We start from the raw sequence: 19,814 nt of genomic DNA on the forward strand, positions 1-19,814 counted from the left end.
TTAACCTCTATGACACTATGACTCATAGATAAATCCAATCATCATTTTACTTAGTGAGTACAGATTCCAATTAATGTTAGGACATTTACCTGGCAGTTTTTGTCATTGAAGGAGAATCTGCTATCCAGCATACTGATGGCCAACATACTGAGTGACATGCAGCTAGCTGCTCAGTGAAAATGCAATTACTTTATCGTGGACTACCCTTACTTGTATGAACACAGCACCATCGTTCCCGGTAATGGTACGACAGATATTACTATAGTTAAAATAGTCTTGAGAGACAGGTCACATAATAGAGACTGATCTTGCTGTATCATATTACTTCCAATGCACTCATTGATCAAAACTGTGATTTTGATTAAATAAGTAAGGGAGCCTAGTACTGCGATTTTATGTTTAGATGAAGAAGTAGAAGGACTTGCATCCAAAATTAGGTGTCACAATAAATAGTGTAGATGGGAGGAGAGATTGTAATGGGACATTTATGGATTAAATGTATGGGCAATATGGTTGCAGAAGGAGTTTAATCTGGGTACATTCTGGATCTCAGAATGATTGATTTATAGTTTGATGAATAGTAATAAGCTAGGAGCTATGGAGAAGAAAGGTTTAGAAGTCAGGTATGAAGCATAATAAATGCTGGCGTAAAAAAAACAGTCAAAATGTTTAATGAAATGTTAACTGTTTCCTCTCGGGCTCACTTGCAAAAGGATGGAAATCATGCTGCTGACTGAAGCTGTAGTACTGTCACTTTTAGATCAAGGTACTACACTTCAGGAAGGTTTCCTGTCCTCAGAAAGTTGATGTGTATTTCATCATCACCATATCAGGGCTAAATTATGAGAACAAGCATAGGCTAGTCCTGTATCCAGTTGAATACAGGCAGATAAAGCTGTACAGCATGGAAACAGACCATTTGATACAGAAGATTATGGAGTAACTTGATTAAGGTTTTTAAAACTTTTTTCATAGGATTAGGGCATCTCTGTCAAGGCTGGCATTTGTTGCCTATCCCTAATTACCCCTGATCTAAATAGCAAGAGAGGGCATTTCGAAGAACAGTGAAGAAACAACCACCCTGCTGTGTGTTCGGAATTGCAAGTGGGCAAGGCAGGTTTTTACAGCTATTGATGATTGTTGTCATGGTAACCATAACTGAGCGGGGTTTCATATTCCGCAATTTAATTAACTGAATTTGTTGTTGCAGGATTTCAACCCAAGATGATTAAAGGATTTGAAAAGGTAGATGGAGGGAAATAATTTTCACTGTTGTGCGAAGTCTCACATGAGGGATATGCCATTCAGGGTGAGGTAAGGAATAATTTCTTCACAAGAGGGAGTGGAAATAAAATCATAGAGTTAGACAACATGGAACCAGGCCCTTCAGCCCACCAGATCTATACTAACCAACAACACCAATCTATACTAGTCCCACTTACCTGCACTTGGTCCTTAGCTTACTATGCCACAGTATTTTAAAAACTCACCCAGATGCTTCTTAAATGTGTGAGAGTACCTGCCTCCACCATCCCCTCAGGCAGCAGGTTTCATACAACATCCATTCACTGGGTGAAAACATTATTCCTCACTACACCTTGCACTACACCTTCCACTCATGCCCTCTGGACTTAGACATGTCTGCCACAGGGAAGGGAATGTCACAATCTATCCTGTTTATGCCTCTTAAAATTTTGTATACCCCAATCAGGTCCCCCATCTCCCCTTGGCCTCTTCTGCTCCAAGGAAAACAAAGCCAGCTTATCCAGTCTGTCTTCATTACTGAGACTTTTCATCTCAGGCAACATCCTGATGAATCTCCTCTGCACCCTCTCCAGTGCAATCACTTCCTTTCAATAATGTAGTCTCCAGAACTGTACTCAGTATTCCATCTGTGGCCTAACCAATGTTTCATCAAGTTGTAACAAGAATTCCGGCTCCAGTTTTCTGCATCCCTGACCAGACTCATTCCTGAATTCAAGATCTAGTATGGCCCTTTCCCCTTGTTGGACTATCTGCATATTGTTTCAAGAAACCCTCTTGGATACATCCAATAAAATCTGCCCCATCTAAGCTCCAGTCAATATTGGGGAAGTTAAAATCACCCATTATAACCATCCTGTTGTTTCTACATTTTCCCGTGATTTGCTTGCATATCTAGTGCTCTATTTGCCACTGGTTATTGGGAGACCTATAATATAATCCCATTATGGTGACTGCACCATTCCTATTCCTGACTTCTACCATGCCAGCTAAAATTCCCATCTACAATGCCTATCTCCTTTGTGAATACAGGTAAGAAGTATTCATTTGGGGCCTCATTCATGTCCACTGGCGAAACGGACAAGTTGCCCTTTGATCTCTAATAGACCTCATTTTCTGCAGCCCTTGTGCTCTTAATATACATAGAAAAAGCCTTGGGGGTTTCCCTTAATCTTAGCTGCTAAACATATTTCATGGCCCTTCTTTGCCCTGTTAATTTCTTTTTAAATTAACCTTCTGTACACTCCATACATTTGAGGCGCCTCCCTGTTTTAAATGTGCTATACCTAACATATGCTTTCTTCTTTTTCTCTATCAAACTCTCAATATCCCTTGACATCCAGGGTTCCTTGAACTTCCAGACTGTGGGAAGTATCTATGCTAGGAACTCAGAAACAACATACTGCACCAAGTCTGGCAGTATCTGTGGGAACAGAAACTGAGTTAACATTTCATGCTGACATTCAGATTCATCACTTCCTGTGTTTATTACCCAAGCCTTATAAAATGGTTAGGTGATGAGGGGACAGGTTGCATGTACTAAGCTGGTGTTGTCACCTGAACATAGATGATTGAGAGAATATCTACTTAAAATGGTTGACGGATTGAGTACTGTATGTTTAACGGCCTGTGTTTTGTAATCAGCAACCATGCGATGATATGTATCTCTAACTTTGAGGCATGCTGACTCAAAGTCCACAGTTTCCTAGATTGTGGATTTCGCCTTTCCCATTGTTAATTTCATTCAACGGCCAACTATTGGAGATCATATGAATGCAATAAAAGTGATGTCACTACACATGCAAAACAATCAATTACATTGAAGTATTCTGACAGTCACACAAAGAGTGGTGCATGTATGGAATGCGCTGTCAGAGGAAATAGCAGAGGCGGGTACAATTACAACATTTAAAATGCATCTGGATGGGTACGTGAATAGGAAGGGTTTAGAGGGATATGGTCCAAATGCTGGTAAATGGGGCGAGATTACTATCTGATCGGGATGGACTAGCTGGACCGAAGAGCCCATTTCTGTGCTGTGCAACCCTGTGGCTCTAGTCAGCAAGCCAGGAAGTAAAAGGACTGATTACTCTTCATTTTGTAAATATTTAATTGAAACTGAATGAGAGTTCAGGGCACACATGTGGGACTAAGTGGAAGAAGAATATCACATACAACTCCCTAATTTTGTTTAAAAAAAGCATTACAAGTATCCATGAAAGCCTTTTCCTACTACAATGGAGAAAGTTGACATTCCAGTCTTTTAAGATCCAGGAACTCCCTCCCTAAAAACACTATGTACTAACACCGCCTGCACTTTAGCAGTTTGAGAAGGTAATTTGCCATCACCTTCTGCGGGTGGTTAGGCAGCCCCAATAAATTCTAACTTTGACAATATATTCACATTATTGAACAAAACAAAAATCAAATTTAGGTTTTCAGATACAGATTTTCTTGTTGCGGTAGCTATGATTTACCACATGTTTCAAAACCAGCTACACTACATTCAATAAAGTGCAAATGTTTTGAAGGGTTTCTAAAGATGGCAAATGACATGTCACATTTGCGTAAATTCAAGTTCGGTCGTCAAAATTTTCATGTGCTGGGGCCTTAGCAGTGCACACTGTGGAGGATCAGGGAATCACAGATGACAATGTGGATTTCTACTATTAACTGCGTGTGTTTGGGAAAATAGATGAACTGGCAACAATCAATATTATTGCATAACAGCACCAAACACTGTCAGTTTCACTGTTCATTCGAACTACAAAGTCCAGTCCCAATCTTGAACCCAAGTGTTTGAACTTGTTGAAGTACTGCTGATAAAATACAGGAATTATACTGGGTTTATAGGTTCATCTGAAGCCTTGTTTGCTTCTTCATTCTCTGTTTTCTTCAGCAAGGAGAGATTATAATGTTCTGTCACAGCTAATGAACCCATGCTTTACACTGTGCTGCGTTAATGCAAGTGGCAGATGAATGACATGTCTTAACAAGGCCATAAATGATCACCTTTTTACAGAGAGAAGTATCCTCAGGTAGCATAATTTAAGCCTTCAGTCTGCATTTTACACACATCATTTGGTGTTATTTGAGCTGGATGGTCTTGAATATAAAGAAGGAATGAGTCAGGCAGAAGCAATATCACTGACTGAGGAAGGAGCAGTAAAAATCTCTTATAGATGTCCAAACACTGCTCAGCTAACAGTGCTGGAGGAAAACATCCCCAGTTGAATTCTAAACCAGGAACATGTCAAAAGGTTAACCCTTTCAGGCCAGTGTTGAATGCCCTGCAAATTGATCACAAATTGTTCATTTAACAAATGTTAACAAAGTTAATGATGGAAGCCTTGTGCTATATTTGGCAGCACAGACTTGATGGGCTAAAAGATCTCTTCTGCATGATTCTATGATCTGTGCTTCTGAACTAGATTTTTCATGTTTGAGTCCCACCATGTTTGATGCCTTGATGGCTAAGGAAGGGACCTTCGTAACATGGTCAAACAGATTATCAACCTCCAAATCTTTCCAACACATATCCTTTGACAATTCTCCTCACTAACTGCAAGCCCATCAATTTTGGTGTCATCTGAAAACTTACTAATCAGACCACCCATGTTTTCCTCCAGATAATTTATATATAGTACAAATAACAAGGGTCCCAGTGCTGATCCATGCAGAACATCACTAATTACAGATCTCCATTCCACCCCTACCCTGTGCCTTCCAGGACCAAGCCAGTTCTGTATCCATTTATTCAGCACATCTGGATTCTATGAGATAACATCCACTGCCCTTCCCTCATCAATCTTTCTTGTCGCCTCCTCAAAAAACCCAATTAAGTTGGTGAGACATGACCTTCCCTACACAAACCCATGTAGCCTATCACATCCAGTCAATTTGCTTCCAAATATAAATAAATCCTGTCTCTTAGTATTCCCTCTAATAAAGGCATTTGGATAAGTACATGAACAGGAAGTGTTTGGAAGGATATGGGCCAAATATAGGCAATTGGGACGAGTTTAGTTTGGGAACATGGTCGGTGTGGACTAATTGGACCAAAGGATCTATTTCCATGCTGTATGTCTCTATGTCAGATGTGGATTTGCCCTCAAATAGTTGTTCCTAAACCACAGTCTCTAATTTTTGCTACATTCAGTTATAATTGGTCTTCCCTCATTTTAACACCTTCATCTGACATCCTCTATTGTCCTTATCCATTGTATCTGAAAACCTATGGAATTATGGTCACTATTCCCAAAAATGCAACCCCACTGAGAATTTGATCACATTGCCAGGCTCATTTCCCAATATCAGGTCCCATATGGCCTCCTCCCTTGTCGAACTATCCACATACTGTTTCAAAAATTTTTTGTGGACATACCTAACAAATTGCTCCTCATCCAAGCCCCCAGCACTGATGGAGACCCAACCAACGTGGGATAAGTTAAAATCATTTATCGCAACAACATTGTTCTTTTCACATCTTTCCAGAATCTGACTACATACCTGCTCCTCTATCTCCCGCTGGCAGCTGGGAAGTCTATAGTCCAATCTCAGCATTGTATAGCATCTTTCTTATTCCTGAGCTCTATCCATAATGCCTTGCTGCAAGATCCCTCCAGGGTGTCCTCCCCCAAAGCAGCTGTGACATGCTCCCTAACCCGAAGTAATGCAACTCCCCCAACTCTTGCTTCCTCATTTGTCTCATCTAAAACGTCGATATCCCAGAACATTACGCTGCCAATCCTGTCCCTCTTTCAACCACCGCTTTATGATTGCAACAACATCATAATTGTATGCGTTAAACCAGGCTCTACGTTCATGTATCTTATCTGTTATACTTCTTGCATTGAAGCAAATACTGTCCAACCCTCGAATTCCGCTGAGCTCAGCAACCTTTCCCTGACTACTCTTTCTCTTAGCTACATTTGCCTTGGCCTCAAGCTCTTCTGTAGTTGCAATAATTATTGACCTGCTGCTCTGGTTTCCACCCCATTGCCACACTAGTTTAAATCCTCCTGAGTGGCACTATCTAACCTCATTGCAAGGATATTGGTGTCCTTCCAGCTTAGGTGCAATCTGTCCTTCTTGTACAGGTCCCACCTACCCTGGAAGACATCCCAATGATCAACATACCTTAAGCCCTCCCCGCTATACTAGCTCTTTAGCAACATGTTCAATTGTACTCTGTCTCTGTTCTTAGCTTCAGCTGCATATTTCAATAGATGCATTAGTTTGTCAAATACTTTGGACCTTGTTATACAGGCTGTTTCAAGGTCTTTCCTATTTGTTTATTTGTTATCTTTGGGACATTTATAGTGTCTCCCCACCAAGAAGACCAATGCAAAATATTGTTTTAAATTATTGACCATTTCCCTGTTAGAACATAGAACATAGAACACTACAGCGCAGTACAGGCCCTTCGGTCCTCGACATTGCGCCGACCTGTGAAATCAAACTGAAGCTCATCTAACCGACACTATTCCACTATTATCCATATGTTTATCCAATGACCATTTAAATACCCTTAAACTTGGCGAGTCTACTACTGTTGCAGGCAGGGCATTCCATGCTCTTACTACTCTCTGAGTAAAGAAACTACCCCTGACATCTTGTCCTATATCTATCACCCCTTAATTTAAGGTTAAGTCTCATCGTGCTAGCCATCTCCATCCAAGGGAAAAGGCTCTCACTGTCCACCCTGTCTAATCCTCTGATCATCTTGTATATCTTTATTAGGTCACCTCTTAACCTCCTTCTCTTCAACAAATTCCGCATTGTCAATTCACCATTTCGATCCTCCAAGGGTCCCACAGTCACTTTAGCTACATTTTTTTACATACCTTTAAAAGCTCTTGTTTGTTTTTATGTTACTTTCCATTTTATTTCTCCTATTGATTTTTTTCCTTTTTTATTAACTTTCCTGTCATCCACTGCTGATTCCTAAATATTCCAGTCCTTCGACCTATCACTGGTTTTGGCCACTTTGTAAGCCTTGGTTTTAGATTGGATATTCTCCTTAACTGTTTTCATTAACTACAAATAGTTAATTCTTGATTTGCTTCGTTCTTTTTATCTGGAATAAATTTTTGCTGAACATTATGAAACATTAAATACCTGCCACTATTCATTGACTGACCTTTCCCTGAGTCTATTTGCTCCAAACTGCTTTAGAAAGCTCTTTCCTTATACCTTTGTAATTACCCTAATGCAAGATGAGGACTTTGGTTTGAGACTCGAGTTGCTCTTCCCCAAACCGAATTTGAAATTCTGTCATGATGTACTTGCTATTTCCTAGAGGATCATTATATTTGAGATCTCCTACTAATCCTACTTGTGACACATCTCCTCAATTTCTCCAGCAATTTCTGATTTTGTTTCAAGTTATATTCTTTTGTATTTGTTTGTGCCATCTGTCATCTACCATGTACAAATGCTGTGCGCATTCAGATAAAGAGCCTTCAGTTTTGACTTTTTAATCATTATTACGCTCTCTGGCTCTAATTTCTGTTAATTCCTTCTCATCTGCATATATTTCATTCCTATCTCTGATTAGCATTGATGATTATTTTAATTATCATTCTGTGATTATCGTTTACCACTTTACTGTGCCTCTATCTCTGCTTTCACATTTCTTTGTGATTTTTAAATATCTGTCTCCTCAACTGAACCTTTGCACATTGTGTTCACTAATGCGCTTCAGCAGGAAATGTGCCATTTTTACCCACTCTGGCCTACAGCAATATTAAGTCAATCTGCTATGAAGCAAGATAAAACATGTGATGAACCATCTTGTAATGACATCTGCGTGAAAAAGGCACACCCAGCGTGGTTGACAATGGGGCATCCTCTTTAACAACGTACGCAGGTTTCTCCTCAAAATGGGAGAGGTGTCCCAAAGACTAATCAAGGAAGCAACATTATCCCACTCACCAAACAGCCAGTAGTCTAGGCTTCTCCATCAAAATGCCTGTCCACGTCATCACCAATGGTCGCACAGTGGCATGTAGTGCTGTACTGTGGGCCCCAACATTGACTCTGGATCCCATGAAACAAAAAACAGTACAGCACAGAAACAGGGCCTTTTGCCCAACAAGCCTGCACTGACACATCGCTCCTTTCTAAACTGCAAACCTTTTGCCTGTATTGCGGTCCATATCCCTCTCATCCAAACCTATTCATGTACATGACAAAATGCCTCTTGAACATTGATATCATATTTGCTTCTACCACCTCCTCTGGCAGCGCGTTCCAGGCACTTACGCGCTGTGTGCGTAAAAAAGTCTGCCTGTCACGTCTCCTTTAAGCTTTCCTCCTTTTACCTTAAACCTATGTCCCCTAGAAATTGACTTTTCTACCCCGGGAAAATGACTCTGACTACGCATTTTAACCATGCCTCTCATAATTTTGTAAACATCTATCAGGCCACTCCCCAGTCTATGACGTTCAAGTGAGAACGAACCAAGTTTATACAATCTCTCTTCATAGCTAAAAGCCTGCAGAAGTGATGGGAAGTGTGGAGTTATGGTGAACAGTTAGGCACAATTTGTGTTTGTGGAGGACTCAAAACTTTAAGGTATTGAGCACTGATTGAAGAAATGGGCAGATGACATTCAATATGGAGAAATGTGAAGTGATTCATTGTAACAGGAAGAACAAGGATAAGCAATGTAATATTAATTATATAACTGAAAGGGAGTGGGAACAGAGGGACCTGACACTCACAGTAAATGTCATATCCACTGTCTGTCACTAAAAACCCTTCCCCCGCTAGAGAAACACACATGAGCACACACCTACCCATCCACACCTACATTGACACAAGCACGCACACACATGCATGCACGCATACATGCAGACATCAACACTCGCATCCACACACACATAGACATGGACGCATACACACACACACCCCCCACATAGACTGACACACACACACATAAATACACACACACACAGACACATATACACGCACACACAGACACAGACACACACACACATACACACACACACAGATACAGACACACACATAAATACACACACACGCAGACACAGACACACACACACATGTAGATACACAAACACACACACACACGTAGATACACACACATACACACACACATGCATAGACACACACACATAGACACACATACAGACATACACACACACGCTCATACACACACACATGTAGACGCGCACACATACATGCGCACGTACAGGAGGCAGAGGTTTGCCATGTGTCTTTGCAGTTGGGAAAAGGTCATTGACTCACATGCAGCACTCCAGCCAGATTTTCTGATTGGCCTCTGGCTATCAAACCTCCCCTGCTCGCTCCACCTAGACCTGCTGCTTGGCCAGTGAGGTGTCCCCCTCTGGTGCCTGAGGGCTAAGACTTGCCACCTTGCACAATCAGCTCGAACATGTGGAGAGACATCACTGAGCTGTGGGAGACCCCTACCATATTGCTTCTGGCCTTCATCAGGAGGCTAGAGGATGGTTGCTGGTTGCTGGTTGCTGGCTGCTGAGTGTGGGTCGGACAAGTGGGTAAATGTCTTAAGATTCTTGACAGGCCTCTGTTCAAATTAGGACATGTGTTTTGGTGACCCTTAAAACATGGTGTTAGCAGCTCCATCTGGGTCAGGTGACATGCCTTCTCTAGATGCTGATTGGTTAGTGAGGTAGCCCACTGGCTGGACAGTGATAGCACACATTGTCAACGGAGATCAGGGTGAGATGGTTTCGAGTTTCACCTCCACATCTCTGACAGTATGTGGGGGATCCTGGTAATGATTCTATAAGTATGAGGTGATGGAAGTAACTTTTGGTCAGGGAAATAGCATAACAAAGCAATTAAACATCAAATTAAGTGCCTCAAAAGTGGCAGGCAATGATCATCTCCAACAATAGAGAATCTAACCATTGTCGTTTGACGTTCAATAATGTTACTGCCACTGAAACTGCCACTATCGATATGCTGGGCTTTACCATGGACCAGAAAATGAGCTGGAAAGTCATAGAAAAATTGTGGCTAGAAAAGGAAGATAGAAGTGAGGAACATCATAGCAAATAATTTACTTTCTGACTCCTCAAAGCCTGCCCACCATCCAGAAAGAACAAGTCAGGTATGTGATGGAATACTCCCCACTTCCCTGGATGGGTGCAGCTCCAACCGCACTCAAGAAGATTGACACCATCCAGGACAAAACAGCCCACTTGGTTGGCATCTCTTCACCACTGGCACTCAATTACAGCAGTGTGTGCCATCTACAAGATGCATTGCAGTAATGAACCAAGGCTGTTCCAACCTTCCAAACCCATGTTCCATTGAGAAGGACAAATGCAGCAAATCTACAGGAACACCACCTCCTGTAAGTTCCTCTCTAAGTCACACATCATCTTGCCTTGGAGATAGATCACCATTCCTTCAGCATCACTGGGATAAAATCCTGGAACTCCCTCGCTAACAGTGCTGCATGTCTCTCTACATCCCCAGGGCTGTAACAGTTTGAGAATACATCTCACTACCTCCTTTCCAAGGCAATTCAGAATGGAGAATAAATTGTGATCAGAGAGAATGGGAACTGCAGATGCTGGAGAATCCAAGATAACAAAGTGTGGAGCTGGATGAACACAGCAGGCCAAGCAGCATCTCAGGAGCACAAAAGCTGACGTTTCGGGCCTAGACTCTTCCTGGAGAATAAATGCTGGCCCAACCAGCAAGGCCCACATCCCATGAACAAATGCAAGTAGTGCACTGAGATTGATTTCTGGGGCAGAGAATTCAAACTGAAGTGAATAAGATCCTAGGCAGACCAGCTTTAAAGGACTGTGTCATTTCTAAAGGATGTAGAAGCATTGGAGAAAGATGTGTAATGATGGCAGCAAAGCTGGCACTTCTGAGACAACACAGTTCTCAGGAAAAATTGAGCTGGTTGAGATTTTTACCTGTAAACATACGTGTAAGTAGTGACCTGCTATGGGTTGAATTGGGTAGATTGTGAAATAACTCCACAGAGGCTGCTACGCTGTCACCAAACCACCCTTAATTTACACATGGAGAGCCTCTGACACTGATCCAGCTCCATCAGAGCCAACTCTCAGAGTGAACAGGATGTCTGACACTCCTGTTTATATCTCTCAGCCAGGGCTCCCTGGCAGTACCAGATTAGATAAGATTAGATTCCCTATAGTGTGGAACAGGCCCTTTGGCCCAACAAGTCCACACTGCCCCTTGAAGCATCCCACTCAGACCCATTCCCCCTATAACCCACACACCCCTGAACACTACAAGCAATTTAGCATGGCCGATCCCCCTAGCCTGCACATCTTTGGACTGTGGAAGAAAACCGGACCAGCCGGCAGAAACCCACGCAGACACGGGGAGAATGTGCAAACTCCACACAGACAGTTGCCCGAGGCTGGAATTGAACCCAGGTAGCTGGTGCTGTGAGGCTGCAGTGCTAAACACTGAACCACCATGCTGCCCCGAACAGCCCCAATCAGGGAACTCATATCCTATAAGGTCCACTTGGCTGACCTCATTACGATCACGACATCCCTGTCCCTCTGAGTCTGAAGACATAGGCCAGTTCCTTTTATGTAGCTCTTCCTGAGGCATTTTAGCACTGGGTCAGGTCCTTCCAACTCTGTCTCTGGTACGGGCAGCATATAGCTCGCCTCCTGCACCTGGAATATCTTGGAAGAAATACACTTTCTTCTTCAGGTAGCAAGGGCATCGAGGCAGTGACGTGCCATATCCATCTCAGATTCCAAGGTATCTTCAACGCTTAACAGACAGGGAGAATCCACTAGCTCCGAAAGGCTATCGAGGAGCTATATATGTTTTGCTCCCACACCGTTTGTGAGTTTGTAGCTTTCATATGGTCCACATGCTTGTTTAAAACCATCACATCCATTCGAACTTTATACATCACTGCAACTGACCTCACAACAACTATGCCGCTTACCCAAGCAGGGCCATTCCTGTGGTTCCCTCAATAAACTTTGTCCCTTGAAGTAAACCATCTATCTAGTTGAGCAGAGTCTTGTGTCTCACATTGGCATTCTTGATTGAAATGAGGCATCTTGTCCCCCCATCCCAACGTCCCCCAAGCCTGGGAAGATCAGATTTAACCTGGTGCAGAGTCTTCTGCCCATTAGCATCTCTGCTGTAGCTATCCTTGTAGCTGCATGTGGGGTGGCCCTATAATCAAATAGGAACTGGGGCAATTTGGTATTTAATGAAGCTCTGGGCTGTTTCTTTTAACGTGGACTGTTTCTTAAAATTTGGGCTGCTCTTTCTGCCAGGTCATTGGATGATGGATGTTATGAAGCTGTACTTACATGTCAAATACTGTTCGACTGCAGGAAATTCTCTAAAGCCCTGCCTGTAAACAATGGCCTCTTATTTATGACCAACACTTACGGGACTCTGTATTGCAAAAGACGCGTGTGGTTTTTCTATCATCATCCACGTGTTTGACAAATGAACTCATTGCATGTCCAATCTCTTTGAGTGGGCATTCACAATGACAAAGAACATTGAGCCTATCAAAGGACTGGGGTAGTCAACATGTAACTGGGTCCAGGGTTTACCAGGCCATACCCATGAATGTGGGGGAGCAGTTGGTGATAATTTCTGATTTTGTTGGGATTCTGGGCACTGCCCATCCAGACAAAACTTCTCGCCAACATCTTCATTTTGGAAACCCCTGGATGACTCCGGTAGATTTCAGCCAGTATCTGGTGGTGACCTTTTCTCGGACAATCACTTTAGCTTCCCAAAATAATATGCCATCCCATACTGTGACCTGGCCTGCCCGGATCCAGAAAGGTTTCAATTCTGGTTGTGATGGCCCTTTGACTTCCCCCATCACCACTGGCTGCTTCAGTTTTGCCAAGATCGGCTCTTCCAACGTCCAAAGTCTGACATCCTCACAGTCACTGGAAGTGTGTCCAGAAAATTACGGACTCTTTCGATGGCGATACCACCAATGGTCTGTCTGCCAGTGGGAGGTGGCTCAATGCATCCCCATTTGCTCCTTGGCCTCCTGGTTGATGTACCAACTTGTAATTGTACACACTTAATATTCTAGCCCATTGCTGAATGCAGCCTGAAACTATGGGCACCTTGTCCTTTTCTAACAGACCTCGCAGGGGTCTGTGATCAGTTATTACTAGAAATTTATGCCTGTAAAGGTATTGGTGAAACTTTATGGCTCTAAATATGACCACCAAACTTTCCTTCCCTATCTGTGCCTAATTAGACTCTGCATTAGCCAAAGTTCTGGATGCATACGCTATTGGGAGTTCCTCTCCGTTGGGCATGTATAAGCTAATATTGTCTCGATACCATATGGGGATCTCAATACCAGATTTCATTTGGGATCATAGTGCACCAATGCCTTAGAGGATGATAGCTGGTTCTTCACTTCTCTGAAAGTTATGGTTTGGCTACGTGACCATTTCCAAGGCTGACCCTTGTTTAGAAGTTGATATAAAGGTGCCAGGATGGAGGCTGGGTTATGTATGAACTTTCCATAATAACTCACCAGCCCAAGGAAAGATTTCAGCTCTGGCACAGACGAGGGAGCCAGAGGCAACTTTGATCATTCTCACTTAAAATGTGTAACGTGGTCTTGCTGACTCTGTAACCGAAATAGATCATTTGGATTGTCTGGAACCCAGACTTTTCCCAATGTGCAAGGAGACCTTGGCTTCTTTAAATTTAGGAATTCATTATGGCAGCCATTTTCTAATCAAAAAAATGTTGAGCCGATCTAGGTGAATTTTTCTCAACCAATTTTGCCCCATCAAGCTTGGGCCTGAGTCTTTTATTACAATCACTGGTAATTGAACCTACTGCTTCTCTTAAGAAACTAGAACCGGAGTTTTGCCCTTAATCTATAAAGGCTCCCTGCATTGGTTCTCAGTCTAGCTGAAGTCTTGCGCAAACATAAGGATTGGAATCCCAAGCAAATTTTGTTAAAGACTCGTTCTGCAATCGTTGAAATGTCTGCATTGGTATCGACGTCCATTGGAACTGAATGATCATTTAACCAGATGTTTACTTTGATTGGCTCTGATTTGGATGTTGCTAAGCAGTTTAACTGTTCCAGACCAGATGTAGGTGGACTTCCCAGTGTGAGGACTCTCCTGGATACCAGCCTATGAATTCTTTTACACCATTTAGTTCGAGAGGGGCTCTTTTGCTGTCTCGAGCCCACATACCAGCAGCAACTACAATGTCATGCCAGCACGGATTCTAATAAAAGTTTTAACTGTTTGGCCGTGGCTTGGCTTTGTTTTGGGGTTTTGCTGTGGGATGACCTGAGGGCTGACCTAGAATCCCTTTGTTCAGGATATGTTCTGAAGGAGAGTATGCAATTGTCTACGCTCAAATGGTGTTCCTTAAACTCATTTGGACTGGCAAGTGTGACAACTTCCATTGGAATACCCTGGAACTCCAGTTGCTGCATTTTCCAGTCATAAAGTCAGTTGTAATGCCTGTTTGAAGTCCAGGTGGGCAGTAGTAGGTTGTTTTGCATGGTTACATCTTCAATCCCACATTCCAAATGGCCTCTCACTATCTCATTAAGGGTTAAGCATAGTTAAGGACAAGCATATGGACATACATGGAATAGTGTAGGTTAGATGGGCTTGAGATCGGTATGACAGGTCGGCACAACATCGAGGACCGAAGGGCCTGTACTGTGCTGTAATGTTCTATGTTCTATGTTCTATGTAAACTAAAGCCACATGCCTCTGCCAGTCTTCCTAAGCCAGTCAAAAATCCTGATGCAGACTTAAACCAAAAGAACTGTGACTGCTGTAAATCAGAAACAAAAAAAAATAAATTGCTGGAAAAGCTCAGCAGGTCTTGGAGCATCTGTGAAGAGAAATCAGTGTTAACATTTTGGTTTCTGAGCAAGGGTCACTGGACCTGAAATGTTAACTCTGATTTTGCTTCGCAGATGCTGCCAGACCCGAAATGGATTCCTCTGGTTCTTGAATTTCCGAGTAAAATGGATAATGTCTCAGAATTAGAGGGGGCTTGACGTTGTAATATTCCTTAACTAAATCCATCAACTCTTGGAAAGTGTCAGTACCTGGTATCTCGGGGAAAGTTAGGTTCCTAAAAACTGAAAAAGCTGCTGGTCCACAGCCTGTCAGGAGAATCATTCATTGCTTTCCATCTGCCTCAATTTCATTTGCCTAGAAAAAAAATGCATTCTTTCCAGATACTGGGCTCAGTCTTCAACAGCACCATCAAAAAAGTCAAGCTTCCCAAATATTGGACTTATGCCAGAAACACTTATCCCATCTCCAAGACAACTGTTGTGATTGAATTTCTTCAGGAGTGCGTTCTTCTCTCATTGCTACTTAAATAACACCACACAAGTTGGTATTCCATCACGATGTCACCCTTTAGTTTTGAGTGGAGAGTTCTTAACACTGATTTAGGGTGGCACAGTGGCTCAGTGGTTAGCACTGCAGCCTCACAGCTCCAGGGACCCAGGTTCAATTCCCGCCTCGGGCGGCTGTCTGTGTGGAGTTTGCACATTCTCCCCATGTCTGCATGAGTTTCCTCTGGGTGCTCCAGTTTCCTCCCATAGTCCAAAGATGTGCAGGCTAGGTGGATTGGCCGTGCTAAATTGCCCATAGTGTTCGGGGGTGTGTGGGTTATAGGGGGATGGATCTGGGTGGGACGCTTCAAGGGGCGGTGTGGACTTGTTGGGCTGAAGGGCCTGCTTCCTGTGGGTAATCTAATCTAATCTAATCCATCTCCCACAAAACCAGCTCTCAGAGGGAATAGGATGTCTGGCACTCCTGTTTATATCTGTCAGCCAGGGGCCCATGATTGGACCCAGATTATCAGCCCCAGTCATGGAACTCATATTCTACGAGGTCCACCGAGGTGACCCTGTTACAATCATTACAGATTGAATATTTCCAGTCGTGGGAGAAGATAGAATGGCTGTAATGTGTGGAAATTACTAATAACTCTAGTAGGAAAAAGGGAGTAAAATGTTTACTCAGAGAGTGGATCAGGTGTGGCTACCATCAGTTCTGAGGAAGGGTCACTGGACCTGAAACATTAACTCTGATGCTGTCAGATCTGCTGATCTATTCCAACAACTTCTGTTTTGTTCCCGAAGGTGTGGCACTTGTCCACGTGAGAAATGGTTAAGACAGATAGCTTAAATACCTCTAGAGGGAAACTAGGTAGACACGTGAAAGAAAAGAGAAAGGAAAGATAAGCTGATATTGGGTTAGGTAAAATGGGAGAAGACATGTTGAAGCTAAACTCCAGCCCTGAGTGGATGGGATGAATGTTCTGTTTCTTAGCTGTATTTTCTGTGTAATTATAGTACAGACAGACGGCCAAAATGTTTTAGTTTGCAAGCCACAAACACATGACCCTGGGCCGTTTCAAGATGAAGAGGGATTGTTGACAACACAAATGAATTCCAGTTGTGCTGGTGGTGGGATCAGTGTAATTGCTTAGCTCAAAGACGCAGTGACTGAGCCACATGGGCTTACGTTATGTAAATATAGGCATCTCTGTGGAATAACGACAAATGCTGTGGGAGTACTGCTCAGTGATGGCCAAGTCAATTGAATGGGACCTCCCAAGAGAAAATGTTGGCTGCAATGATTAGAACAGTCTGCCCTTCAAAAAGGCGTTAAGATGTGGAGACTAGGCAAGGATTAAATCACGATTCACAAGTCTTCATATGAAACAGGAACGTTGGCTTAACTTAGGCCACATAACACTACCGCATTGCTCTGTCAGAGTTGAAGACTGGTATAATTACTCCCTCTCTGTAGAGCAACTAACCACAAGCATTAAAAAGTGTTGGCAGAATAATGCTTGGTGTCTATAGTGTCGACATACGACCAATGGCTCATGCATTTGCTCTATTTTGTACACAGAAACCTTTATCCATGCTCTTTTTTAGTTTTGTGTGGCGATGATGTGAAGTGTTTATTTTCAATGGATTTGTTGGGGACTGACATGGCTTGGTGTTAGACAAATGACTCTGTTCCTTCACTTGCGATGTTGTAATTTAAATGATAGAAGTCGGCCTGAGATGTGAGTATGTGCTGCGTCTGCGCAGTTTCAGTCATCTCACAGGCGCTTCATCAGCCCGAGACAATTAAAAGAGAAAAGATTCAAAACAAAAATCTGCAACCACTTGCAAACTTGGTCCTTTCTTGTTTGCATTGGCGCCATTAAATGTGTGTGAATTTTCCTTTAGAAGTGTTTTATTATTTTTAGAAGAAATCAAATACATATTTGTTTTTGTAATGTTTCAATTGATTAGAAACAGAAGTTGTTTTCTCTCTCTTCCCTTGAAGGTAGTTACTCATCACAGGATGCTGTTTCTCCTTCTTCAGTGCAATTGCCCAAGAGGCCGTCCTTGCTCAAGTGACTGCTCCAAAGCAGGAACATGGAGGGTAGTTGATTTGGACTCAATATACATTGCTAACAAGGTGCTGGATCAAATGCAGCGTTAACTATAGGACTGAAGATATTAGACTGTTTTTCCTTGGGAGAGATGGGCATAGAAGTTCTTAACATTGGCTATTGTACCCATTGTCAAGGACATGTGCTCATTGTCGCCCCTCCCTGGCATATAAGCTTGAATGTTAATGGAAGCAATTGGTAGCAGTCTTGCCCAAGAGCCGGCTGATTGTAGGTTCGAGTTGCACTTTGATAACTTCGGCACCAAATTTAGGATGCTGCTACTGAGGCAGTGTTCCTCTGTCAGACATTCTAAGCCAAGGTCCTCTCTCCCCTCTCAGGTGTACAGCCAACATGGTGGCAGAGTGAGGATCATCCGCTCCATCCATTCTTTTTCTCTTTGTGTTTTTTCAAACTTTTAGATTTAAGATCCTGTCAATCTTGTTTCCCAGACTCTGCTTGGCTTGTGTGTTGCCTTGAGAATGCAGCAGGAAGTGACATTCTTTATTATCCCTTTCCCAGTGAAAAATGTGCAGCGTGTGTTCAAATTGCTTCTGTTTGCTAAAAACAGAGTCCTTGTGTATTAATGCGTGCAGCTCTTAGAATGTGCATCTGCATCATGCTGCAAACCAAACTGACCATCTTAATGTTATCAGAGATAATGGGAACTGCAGATGCTGGAAAATCCAAGATAATAAAATGTGAGGCTGCATGAACACGGCAGGCCCAGCAGCATCTCAGGAGCACAAAAGCTGATGTTTTGGGCCTAGACACTTCATCAGAGAGGGGGATGGGGTGAGGGTTCTGGAATAAATAGGGAGAGAGGGGGAGGCGGAACGAAGATGGAGAGAAAAGAAGATAGGTGGAGAGGAGAGTATAGGTGGGGAGGTAGGGAGGGGATAGGTCAGTCCAGGGAAGACGGACAGGTCAAGGAGGTGGGATGAGGTTAGTAGGTAGGAGATGGGGGTGTGGCTTGGGGTGGGAGGAAGGGATGGGTGAGAGGAAGAACACGTTAGGGAGGCAGAGACAGGTTGGGCTGGTTTTGGGATGCAGTGGGTGGAGGGGAAGAGCTGGGCTGGTTGTGTGATGCAGTGGGGGGAGGGGACGAACTGGTCTGGTTTAGGGATGCGGTGGGGGAAGGGGAGATTTTGAAGCTGGTGAAGTCCACATTGATACCATTAGGCTGCAGGGTTCCCAAGCGGAATATGAGTTGCTGTTCCTGCAACCTTCGGGTGGCATCATTGTGGCACTGCAGGAGGCCCATGATGGACATGTCATCTAAAGAATGGGAGGGGGAGTGGAAATGGTTTGCGACTGGGAGGTGCAGTTGTTTGTTGAGAACCGAGCGGAGGTGTTCTGCAAAGCAGTCCCCAAGCCTCCGCTTGGTTTCCCCAATGTAGACGAAGCCACACTGGGTACAGTGGATGCAGTATACCACATTGGCAGATGTGCAGGTGAACCTCTGCTTAATGTGGAATGTCATCTTGGGGCCTGGGATAGGGGTGAGGGAGGAGGTGTGGGGGCAAGTGTAGCATTTCCTGCGGTTGCAGGGGAAGGTGCCGGGTGTGGTGGGGTTGGAGTGCAGTGTGGAGCGAACAAGGGAGTCACGGAGAGAGTGGTCTCTCCGGAAAGCAGACAGGGGTGGGGATGGTCCATTTCAAACCCACTGACTCCCACAGCTACCTAGAATACACCTGCTCCCACCCACCCTCCTGCAAAAATTCCATCCCCTATTCCCAATTCCTCCGCCTCCGCCGCATCTGCTCCCACGATAAGACATTCCACTCCCGCACATCCCAGATGTCCAAGTTCTTCAAGGACCGCAACTTTCCCCCCACAGTGGTCGAGAACGCCCTTGACCGCGTCTCCCGCACTTCCTGCAACACATCCCTCACACCCGCCCCCGCCACAACCGCCCAAAGAGGATCCCCCTCATTCTCACACACCACCCCAATAACCTCCGGATACAACGCATCATCCTCCGACACTTCTGCCACCTACAATCCGACCCCACCACCCAAGACATTTTTCCATCCCCACCCCTGTCTGCTTTCCGGAGAGACCACTCTCTCCGTGACTC

Source organism: Stegostoma tigrinum, chromosome 1 (assembly GCF_030684315.1).
Source record: "Stegostoma tigrinum isolate sSteTig4 chromosome 1, sSteTig4.hap1, whole genome shotgun sequence".
In the NCBI taxonomy this organism is placed as follows: domain Eukaryota; kingdom Metazoa; phylum Chordata; class Chondrichthyes; order Orectolobiformes; family Stegostomatidae; genus Stegostoma; species Stegostoma tigrinum.